Source organism: Dermacentor andersoni, chromosome 4 (genome assembly GCF_023375885.2).
Source record: "Dermacentor andersoni chromosome 4, qqDerAnde1_hic_scaffold, whole genome shotgun sequence".
Taxonomy (NCBI): domain Eukaryota; kingdom Metazoa; phylum Arthropoda; class Arachnida; order Ixodida; family Ixodidae; genus Dermacentor; species Dermacentor andersoni.
The window spans coordinates 190,627,995-190,638,568 of NC_092817.1; the positions used below are offsets into that span (position 1 = coordinate 190,627,995).

The following is a 10,574-nucleotide window of genomic DNA, read 5'->3' on the forward strand; positions in this document are numbered from 1 at the left end:
AAGAACAATAAATTTTTGCCAAAGTTCAAAAAAATTTTTGCGAAGGAAAATAAATGGGGAGCAAGAGTTTGGAGCTTCAACTATATCTGTGATGGTCAAAAGAACGTTGGTTGGTTGCCCTAGAACGACTCAAGTGTATGTACGAAGGCAAATTTTCTCATTGTACCTACTCAAAATCAAGCAAACTTGAAATGGTTTGCCATAATGGAACAGTTCTTGACAAACTTGGGTGGTTTGGCATGAAATGGCTTAAGATACTTAAAAAATATACTAATAAGGAAACACTTTCCTTACTAGAACCATACCAAAAACTAACATAAAAATGTAGTGAACTATAACAAAGCACAGCACTTGTATTCTGGATTGAGCAATCCAATGTGGACCTCTCAGGAGACTAGCATAATTAACATAAATAAAATTAACATAAAAATGTGAAGGCATAGAAAGGCACAACATTTGTAAGCTCATTTGAGAAATCCAAATTGGGCCCTTCAGGAGACTAACACAGAACATAAAAATGTCGAGAGTTACAAAAGCACAACACTTGTGTTTTGGTTTGAGCTGTCCAACTTGGGCTCTTGAGAGGTTATTGGTCCCATGCGAGAAGCGAGGCCACAGTTCTTTACATAGGGCATGTTGGTACCAGGCAATTTGCGACACGTGAAGCCTGCAAAAACAAGAAGCCAGAACAAGTTTTAAAAAGCACCTTCAAATGCAAAAGAATGGCATGCAATCTGCCCTCGTTATAACGAAATTGATTTATGTATTTGTGTTGCTTTAGTCCAACTTTCCACGGGTACAGCTTTACAGCATGACCATTTAGATTTATTCAGTGCGGCACAGGACTCCACTAAGTGTCAAATGCAGGAAAGGGCAAAGAGGAACAAAACACTGTAGCAAAATAACTTTATGAATATCCTCAATGTCAAAGATGTGAGCTTTGCTTGCTGAGAAACGAAATGGTGAAACAAATTCATGTCATTCATAAATAAACCTGAACTGACAACTAAAATTATTTCTTGTAACTTTCATAATTAAAATTTGCTGCACTTCACTGTGCTTTTCCATGCTCCAAATACGATACTGTCATGTCACTACAACTGAGTGTAGCTTCATTTGATGTTAGGTTTCCTGAGTTCACATGCAATCGGAATGTACTTCTCGCCTTACAATGACTTAAGACTTTCTACATTAAAGAAGACACTGCTTATAGTGAAGTATGTTTTCTGCCTCGACGACTCAATTACTGTTCTAATGAGGATTCCGTGTATTGCACCAAGCTGCTTAGCATGACACATGCAGAATGTGACAGAGACGAAGAAATGCCGTCTTTTAAGAGCCATATGCGATAGGACTGACTTCTTTAACCCTTTTAGGGTTCACTGCCGTACATCTGTGGCTGTGATGGAACGTTCTGAAAAAAATTTGCCTTTTCAGAACAAAGTGTTGCCTAGCATCCCACTGGAGGTGCTGCAACCTTCTGAGACTTCTAGAAAATATTCTTATAGTGCTGTTGCTCCTTGCGTTTCTCCAAAACTGATTTTTCACCTAGCTCCTTGGTGTCTGTCATTGCAGTAATTTGGGAGTGTTGCCACAAGTTTTTTGTAAGTTTCATTACACAAAAAAATTATGCTGCTTTATCCTGCATAAAAAAATAAAACATGTAAAACTGCAAATACTGAAATGGTATTGCCACTTTATTGTTATTTAAAAATATTATTTACCAGTTTATTTTCTCGGAATGTCACTCTGAAGAACTTAAATCTGCAATAAAAATATTAAGGGTGCGCAAAAAGTGATTTTTGAGGCTGAACCGAATAATACTAGAAGCAAATCAAATAATGGATAGTTTCTGAATAATGAACAGCTGATATCACAATTAATGTAAGATGAGGCTCACATCCTAGTATTATTAAAGTTAGCAAGTTTCTGTCATTGTTATGTTATGAAAAGCTGTTTATTAAAAGCACAAATGGAGCAGCAGAAAGTTTCGTCACATGCACAGGACTCTTCAGTAAGCATAAATGATTGCTGTACAGCCTCTAAAGTACAGCTACTGAAGTAACGTAGCCTGGTCTGCTATTAGAAGTTGTTACGTTTTATGTCTACACTATGTTATTGGAGGCGAGAATTTACCGTACTTTGGCTCAAATTTCATGTTTTATTGGTGTTTCGAAATATTAGAATACTCGCATTTACAAACAGTGACCATTCAAAGACTAAATTGAATAGGACACTATTCAATTCGAAAGTTTTGAGCGTTTGCACACCACAAAAAATACATAACTCCTAAATTAGAGAGGCATATTTCTCCCCAAAATGTGATCCTCAACGGGCTAAACAAGAGTGACAGAAAAGCCCATTCATCTTTTTGATTAATTTAAGCCCATAATCTACTTGGCAATGGTTCATAATAACCCTGTTAACAGGTAGGTGAAGTAAGGAAGCAGGAATCAATTCTAACAATTTCAGAATGGGAGTAGTGGACATGTCCGATGGTCTGTAAGAAGCTTTATACATTAGGCCCCAAGAGCCTATTCTCAATTTTTTGAAGTATATGGGGAAAAGCCACATAAATATTTTTTTCATATCTTAGAATACACATAAATATTTTTTTCATATCTTAGAATACAAAGTGATAAAGTGTGCGTTAATAAATACGAGTCATAGGTTAAGTGCTTAGAATGAGTAAGCGCCCACTAAACGTAGTACTGTTGACAGCAATGCTTGCAACTCTGTCCCTGTTGTTTCTTTGATTGAAACAACCAAAAGAAAATTGCCACACCACTCAGGTTCCCTCTGCTAAAAGGCTGCTGTCTGGCATCACATGGACCTCCTTCAATATAGGAGCAACCTTAATTCAATGTGGTCTGTTAAAATTGGTGAAACTACTGTTTCACATCTCAGAACCTGGAGAGCTGTTTTAACTTCTGCAATTTGGTGAACATGCTCCTGCTCGAGCTGAGCAGTAACCACACTAGAGCATACCTTCTCCGCAATTCGCGTATTAGAATAACTTTTCAGGCTAACATGTCCTCCATGCCAATAGATTTGGAGCGTGCTTCACAGACAACTATTCCTTGCAATGACAGCCAAGTAACACTGCTAATGCGCAAATGCAGCTCATTTTATGTGGTGGAGCCTCTAAAAACTTTCAGCAGTGAAGGCAGCTTTTAAATTTTAGAAGCATTTGAGTATGGCGGCATTACGCACTTAAGATCGTACGAACAGTCAATCCAAATAGTAGGCTATTGTCGCATACAATTGCACACATGGGCTACTTGAAAGTCGTTTGTTATGCCAATGGCAAGTTCATAATTTTAGAAAAAAATGTGAATGTAAAAATGCAACCAGACAGGATATATGGTACTTGCCTATAACAGCACTGACCCTGGTGGGGTCAAGAGCCTTTTTTGCCCCTTGGTGTTATTTCCAAAGCCCAAATGGCCCATGAGCTCCTCCTCTGTGAACACATGGTGAAGCAAGGCCCTTGCAAACTTTCCTGGTCTACCATGGCAGGCCATGGTAAACTGTGCCAGGATAACCTTCTCAATGTGCACTCCTTCAACCTATGTGAACCTGCATGTTTAAGTAAATGTTAGCAAAACAGTTTTAAGCATTTCAAGCACATTCACACAACAGCCCTACTGTAAATAAATTACAAAAGTACCTGTTGCAAATCTAGATTGCTAAACTTGACTTCTTACAAGCTTCTTATGCTGTCTGGACGCCACATGTTTCAGAAAAACAATCCAGCACAAACAAGAATAATAAGCCAAAGTATCCAAACATATAGTACTTGAAAAAGGGGAGTACCAGCGAAACACAAATGACACGCACACAAGGAAACGGCATTAGACACGGACGGACGTTGGGACGGACCAGCGTCCGTCCCTGTCTAACGCCTTTTACGTGTGTGCGCGTCCTTTGTTTTGCTGGTACCCCCCTTTTTCAAGTTCATCACGCACCAACTGGCCCAAGAGCTTGCGCTAATGCACATCTAGTACTATTTATTGTGATTACCATTTTTAGGATACTTCATATTTTCAGGTGTTTGTCTCTATTTTCCCATCCAATTGTGTCAATAGGTAGTCCATGGTCTAATGGGGAGATTGGGCTGCTATGTTAAGGGAAGAGTTCAAAATCAACCGTTGGAACAGCTTGGGTGACTGGGTATGCGACCCTGGGCATATGCCACTTTTCAATGAATCTCCTTCCCGCTATCTTGGGCAACTGCTGCTGCTTGTGTTGGCAAGCAGCATTAGGAGCTCAAAGAGGGACATGATTGTCGATCATTACTAAGATTACCACTACACGTCACGTTAGCTTGCTGTGCTGCAGAAGTAATATGCGAGATTCCACTCCACTGTATGAAATGTACATAAGCTGCAAGGACAGTATGTGCCAACCACCACCTCAATTAAATTAATCGACTCGCAAAGCACAGGCTGCACAAGATCACGGAGTGAACTCAGAAGTTTGTGGACAGTCAGTTGATGTCCACGTCAGGGACCTCTAGGGAAACTCAGTCATTTCCTCGATGTGCATCATCGTGCCGTCATACATTGTATTACAATTCTGTCTGTCTCGTACCACCGTTCTAATAGTCATCATGTATCACCACAATTCAAAATATAAATAGACACTTATATCTACTCTTTATTTAATCTTTATGGAGAATACTTTGAGCATGAGTTTTTGCAAACATCATGAATTCTACAGCTTAAAGGTGCACTAAAGCAAAATTAAATTAATTAAATTCTGGCGTATTAAGTGCCAAAACGATAATCTGATGTTTAGGCACGCCTTAGTGGGGAACTCTGGACTAATTTTTACCAAATCAGGCTGCAAGATACCTGGGCAGTTTTGTATTTCACCTCCATCAAAATGCGGCTGTTTGATCCTGTGACCTCGTGCTTAGCGGAGCTGTGCCAACACCCCTAAGCAACTACGGCATGAAAGCACTAAAGAGAAAAATTATTTTAGATGTATCTGTACATGACCTTCCTACAATTCAAGAGATTCACTCATACCGTGACAAGAGGCTGAGTAAACTGTAAAAGCAGCAAGAGGAAAGATTGGTGGCAGTGCTGCCTTGAAGTTACCACACCCGCTTGCTGTGACGTCATGGATTTTGATGATGTCTGTTGAGGTGTAGCAATTTTTTTTACAAATAAAGATGTTCTTCATCGTATTCCAAAAACCCAAAATAAAAAGCGTCAGGAACTTTTACAGAACCAATACAGCCCAAGTTTGAAAAAATACTTGGAATCCATGATGTGACAATGAGGTGTCAGCACAAAGATTTTGGGGCGATACTCAGAAAATTGAACTTTGAGCTTTATTTTCTCTAATAATCAAACAACTACCAAGAAAGTTACAGAAGTAGTTATTTAAGACGATGCTTTATTTTAAATTCATTTAAGGTGTCATTAGTGTCCCCTTAATACAAAACAAGGAATGCACTTGGCTGCGTAATAGGTTAACATGCATCACTGGTTCTCATTAAGGTAGGATTATCAGTATAGCAAAGGGCATGCACTGGCTGCTCCAGAGGGGAGCCCTTCCACTTCCCCTCAACCTCCCAATTTCCAATTTCTTTATGAGCAGTGATGCAATTTCTGTATCTTAACGAGACATAATGCCAAGGAGATTAAAAATGCCATGCTGGCTACAGCATGTGGTGACCGGCACTTCACACCGTCCAGCTCGGCATCAATCTTTTTGGAATTTGGCCCTTGAAATGCAGAAAGCCCCGATCGCTGCTTGTTCTTCAGCCAACTTTCTCAAAGGGTGCTGCTGTTCTGGTTTGATACCTCTAGCTGTGCACTGCTGTATGACGTAGGTCATAATACCTTCGTTCTGGTAAAACTAGAAAGATGTGCACTCTAGTTAGTTAGAGGGGCGTTCAGAAACTTAGTGTGCACTAATGTCCACACTAAGTTTCTGAACGCCCCTCTCATATCAGGCATATACACTGAAAACGGCACATTCCGCGTTTAATATGTTCACAAGTGACAATGAAATTCACTCCCAGTCCCGGTGCAGTTGCAAAGTCTTTAAGCTGAGTGCTTAAAGGCACCATGTCTCCTAATGAAGGCACTCTGCACCAATTGATCACTGGAGCAAATGCGTTGTAGTTGCATCAGCAATGTTGTTGTTTTTTCTGCTTCCTGCAATACATTTTCACGGTATCACTGTATTTGATCATCGTGACGCTACAGAATGGATGGCCAAAGAATTCAATTATACCGTTCCAGCTGGGGCCTCTCCCAGCTCATTTTGAATCTGAAAAAAGATGTCACTATTAAAACGTGAAGCCACGATGCAGCAAAAGCGACAATCAAAAGAGCTACATGGACCATTAGGCTGACATAAATGGACGGATACAAATGACTAGTCATTGAATACACTAAAGTGTGGCCGCTCTTGCCAATGGCAGTGTGAGCTTGTCAAAAAATTTATTTCACATTCCTCTAGTTACTTTAACCATTATTTCCACGCATCTACTTAACTGTTATGGCCACATATTAAAGGCAGCTCCTTCATATAAAACCAGTGTTACATTCTTTTACTCCCCGTCTACCTGATGCTACTGAAGTTTTGCTTACTCTCAAAGAAAGAATTTCACAGAACTGCTCTTTCGACAAAGCATTATTCCAAGCTTGTGGCAAAGCGTCGTGATTTATTTCACAACGATGCGCTCCCCTTTCAATCTGTTCACTCTATAGTGCTCTGATTCAAAGCAAAAATTGCTTTTCGACATAACTAGCTACTTCTATAGTCACAAGAAACAATGCTAATTATTGATGTTTATGTTGCCGATAACGTATACATGCCGCCTCGAAACACAGTGGGACGACAACGCAGATATGCCAGGCATCTCGTTCCTTTACTGATTTTGAAACTATTGTTAAATCAGTTACTGAAGTGCGAAAAGCTGCAATTTCACGAAATTACATTATTTTGAATGTTGTAGGACCTGGAGTGCCATGAAATCTGCCTTTCCGTGAATGCAAAGAGCGCCTACGCGAAGCCGTTTGGGCGAAGCACTCGATGGCGACGAAAGGAGATGAAAAAATAAAGTTGAATGCGCGCGACCTGGGGGAAAACAAAACGCACGCGGTTGGCAAGGCGTATAAGTCGATGATTTCGCAGCACTCTGGCATCAACCCTATTGTATCTCACGTATCGCATGTACACCCTTGAAATTCTTTATTGTTATTGCGCGACAGCCTCCTCTGTGTTTTCCGATCGCGCGAACATCGGCCGCACGGCGTGTCAGATAGTGGCCTTGAAGCACCGCGGAGTCACTCGATCCTGAAGGGAACAGCGCAACAGAATACACTTTCTCCAATCCCACCGCACCCCCCCCCCCCCCTTTTGCTGAAAGCTCGCTCACACGCCTTGTACTAGCGTGGCGCAAACGAAATATCTTCGATTACAGTACAGATCGGATGGTTTCACGTCGCATTGTTTTGCGCTCATTAATAAGGCTAACTCAATCGGTGCTCGAACACCGTATCAGAAATCATGGCGTACAACATGCCCTGTTTTAGGTGGCACCACATAGCTGCCTTACGTCACCACAAGCGGAGTGTAAAGTTAAACCAGGACAAAACTCCACGTTATCTACCACAAATCTAGTGCTGTACAACGCATTCTCGCAACGGAAGGATAGTACTAGGAATGAAAACTAGAAAAGACGCGCGCGGAAGACACGCACAAGCGCTGAAATCATTTCCCCGCTTCCGTTCACCGCGTCGCAATGCACGAACAAGGGGAATTCGAAACACTCACTCACCCTTGATGTCGCTGAGTCGGAGGCGATCATGGCGATCTTCGAGGCAACAAGTCCATAAAAAGCGAGCAACACGCAGGAATATTCCAAAGATGTCACAGCGAAGCACACAAAGAACACAGAAAACGCAGGAAACTCTCAAGCTAACGGCGTGCACGAACTCGCCGGAATGCGCCAAGCAGCAACATCGCAAACGCGCAATCATACATGTACACTCATACAAATACACGCTTATATTATCATAAATTGTACCATTGGATAACAAATTATGTGATCTCATGTTGTTACTGAACAATTGTGGCGATTTGCAAGTGTATGAAAGTTTTTTGCTTCGCTTTTTTGATGAACTACTTTCTTTAGCGCAGTAACGCTGTGCACCGGCCGGAGCTAATGGCATGCGCGGGAAAAGGCGCCAAATTCAAACGTCACAAACGCCGCGCTAATTTGTGCGCGCAAAGTTTTCGTCGTTTGGATTTAAAAAAAAAAAAGTAATGCGTGCCGCAACCATGCGAACTGAACTATTGACCAGAAAAGTACAGAAACGTCGCAGTTTGTGCTTCTTATTTCGACGTCATGGCAAACTGCGGGCGGTCTGTCGTCCCATTCTTTAAACATTTGTGCGTGTGCTCCTGCGCTGTGCGATTTGTCACCGAGAACGTATAGCAGCGCAGATTGTGCTTGGTGGCCGAGCAGATTCCGAACACATTCGCCAGCACCCCGTCTAGGTCACAGAAAAGAATTTGGCCTCCATGTGAAATATGAGCACCATGTCGTACATATCGGCCAAGCTTTTCGTTTCGTTCTGTATAGCGCGCTAACGGGTAAGCGAAACGCACTCTGTAAAAACGATGTTCACTCCTTTCTCCGCCGCACCCACCGTGGTGGCATAGTGGCTGAGCTGTTGCTCTACTAACCCGAGTGCTTGGGATCTAATGCCGGCCGCGGCGGCTGCAATTCGATTGGGGTGAAATGCAAAAACTACCGTGTACTGTGCGTTCGGTGCAGGTTAAAGGACCCCAGATGGCAAAAATAAATATGGCGTTTCTTACTACGGTGCGGCTCATAATCAAAGCGTGGTTTTGGCACGTCAAACCCCAGACTTGAATTTTGTTAACGTTCTCCGCCACCTTGATCATATTTAACATGGAAGCATGCAATGCCGTTTCCTAACACACAGCCAGGGCACTGGCCCCTTATAATGGACGCCAATGGAAATGCAGGATGCGTCCAATCATCGGTTGTAGGGACGTTTGTCTTCTGAAACTGCATATATATATATATATATATATACATATACATATATATATATATATATATATATATATATATATATATATATATATATATATATATATATATATATATATATATATATATATATATATATATATATATATGCAGGGTGTTTCTGCTAACTTTAGGCCGAGTGTAAACTCTATGACGACGCGACTAAATGCATGTTGCTCCCTTTGGTATGTAGCGTGTCGCGCTATTTGTGTATTTTTGCTTAATTAGCTAATTAGGCAAGCATAATTAACCAACTTCTGAAGCAAGGAAGTTAGGAAAGAAATTCCAATTAGAAAGTTGCAGAGCTGTTGGCAACACGTCCGAATAAACAGTTTCTGTCTTTCTATCTGTTAAGTATTATTGTTTTTCAGCTTACTGCGGATGCTCGCGAAATAGAAAAAGCACCACGTGACATATGCCCGCCTGCGAGTCGTGATTGCACTGCTCCTAAGCCTTCTGCGCACAAACGAAAACATGCCATTTAACCGGTGTGAACACCCGTCTGCTTATCGCCATCATGAACCGCAGCGAGGGAAGCACGTCGCTGGCGTCAATACCACAGCCAACGCCTTCGTCACTGCCCTGTCGCCTTTTAAGCGGCAACACACCCTGCTCGATGGTATGCTCGTTTGGGAGCGCTGCAAGCACGGCGCGCAAGCGGATATGTCAGGTGATATTTTTTCTATTTCACGGGCATCCGCAGTAAGCTGAAAAACACTAACACTTAATAGATAGAAAGTGAGAAATTGCCTAATAGGACGTTTTGCAAAGTGCTCTAGAGCTTTCTAATTAGAATTTTTCGCCTAACTTTGTTCCTTCAGAATGGCTAATTTTCTTGACTAATTAACTACTTGGGAAAAATACAAGAATAGCGTGACACGTACAAGAGTGAGCAACATGCATTTGGTCGCATCGTCTTATGGTGCATCGGCATATTTTTAAACTCTGAGTAAAGTTAGCTGAAACACGTGTATATACGTATATGGTTCAAGTAACGTGAAACAACACCCTGTATATATGCAATGGTGATCAAGTGATCAGTAAAGCAACATATATGTGCAAAAGACGCACACATATATATGTGCGTGTGTTTTTCACATGTACTTCGAAACTCAATATTGCTCGTGACTCAATTTTATTCAACAATAAGTTAACAGCATTTAGTCAACGACTTTATTGTTGGAAACTACTCAACAATGGTTCAATAGTCAATACTATTCAACAATATGTCAAGAGAAATTAGTCAACGACTTCATTGTTGAAAATTACTCAATATTGGCTCAATAATACTCAATACTATTCAACAATATATCAACAGAATTTAGTCAACGACTTTATTGTTGGAAACTACTCAACAATGGCTCAATAATACTCAATACTATTCAACAATATATCAAGAGAATTTAGTCAATGACTTTATTGTTGAAAACTGCTCAACAATGGCTCAATAATACTCAATACTATTCAACAATATACCAACAGAATT

The 10,574-nt window shown here is 41.0% G+C and overlaps 1 long non-coding RNA gene across 1 annotated transcript; it reads right to left on the reverse strand.

Moving 5' to 3' along the window:
* Window positions 1-232: 232 nt before the first annotated feature.
* LOC126534788 (uncharacterized) lies at window positions 233-8,027 on the reverse strand. Its single transcript, XR_007600396.3, has 4 exons — window positions 7,805-8,027; window positions 6,253-6,288; window positions 3,375-3,579; window positions 233-667 (listed from the first exon to the last, which is right to left on the reverse strand). It is a non-coding gene; the product is annotated as an uncharacterized lncRNA (long non-coding RNA).
* Between the last annotated feature and the right edge of the window lie 2,547 nt (window positions 8,028-10,574).